The sequence below is a fragment of the Octopus bimaculoides genome, chromosome 17 (assembly GCF_001194135.2).
Source record: "Octopus bimaculoides isolate UCB-OBI-ISO-001 chromosome 17, ASM119413v2, whole genome shotgun sequence".
NCBI lineage: Eukaryota > Metazoa > Mollusca > Cephalopoda > Octopoda > Octopodidae > Octopus > Octopus bimaculoides.
The window spans coordinates 293,593-294,362 of record NC_068997.1 but is presented as its reverse complement, the minus strand read 5'-3'; the positions used below and the strand labels follow the sequence as shown (position 1 = coordinate 294,362).

The following is a 770-nucleotide window of genomic DNA, read 5'->3' as shown; positions in this document are numbered from 1 at the left end:
CCGAGAAAGAAGCATGCTCTAAAGCAGTAATATATTTTATAGAAAGTTAAAGACTGAATCGAACGAGTCGTCAATTCTGCTAAGCGCTTTATAGGTGCGAAGCCAATGGTCACTCTATGACTGGTCATAACTTTTAACTTCCTAAAATATATGTATCTGTGTTTGTGTGTGTGTGTGTGTGTGTGTGTGTATGTGTGTGTGTGTGTGTGTGTGTACGCGTATATGTGTGTGTGCGCACGTGTGTATGTGTGTGTTTGAAGGGGGGGGGGGTTGTGTCTATATAGTCTTTCCTGCGGATAGCATTGCAAAGTATAATGTACTGTTTAACAGCCAAATACTTCATTAGAAGATCCCATTGTAATATCCTGCAACATCCTCCGCAGAAACCGACAGAATGGTTAATTTCTTTTGCATTTCCACACACAAAATGTTTCGCTCCGTTTTTATTCATTAGTTATTTTACAGCTGTGTACCACTCTCGGATAGAAAATAAATACATATTGAAACGCACGTATGTATATGTGTGCATGTATGTTTACATGCACATGTATGTTTATATATGCATGTATATGTGTATGTATGTATGTATATAGAGCTGTATGTAGATGTATATATACGTATAAAAACCCTTTCCTTTTCCTTTCAAATGTTGTACTATGATAACTCTAAAATTGACCCTCTCGCAGTGACTTTCTCTTGTTCTTGCTTATGTATATGCATATATATATATGTATATATATGTATATATATATATATATATATATATATAT

General features: G+C 34.8%; 1 protein-coding gene across 4 annotated transcripts in view; it reads left to right on the top strand.

The window, feature by feature from the left end:
* LOC106869328 (uncharacterized) overlaps positions 1-770 on the top strand; it is a 70,013-nt gene that overhangs the window by 11,753 nt on the left and 57,490 nt on the right. The gene's annotated exons all lie outside the window — the stretch shown is intronic.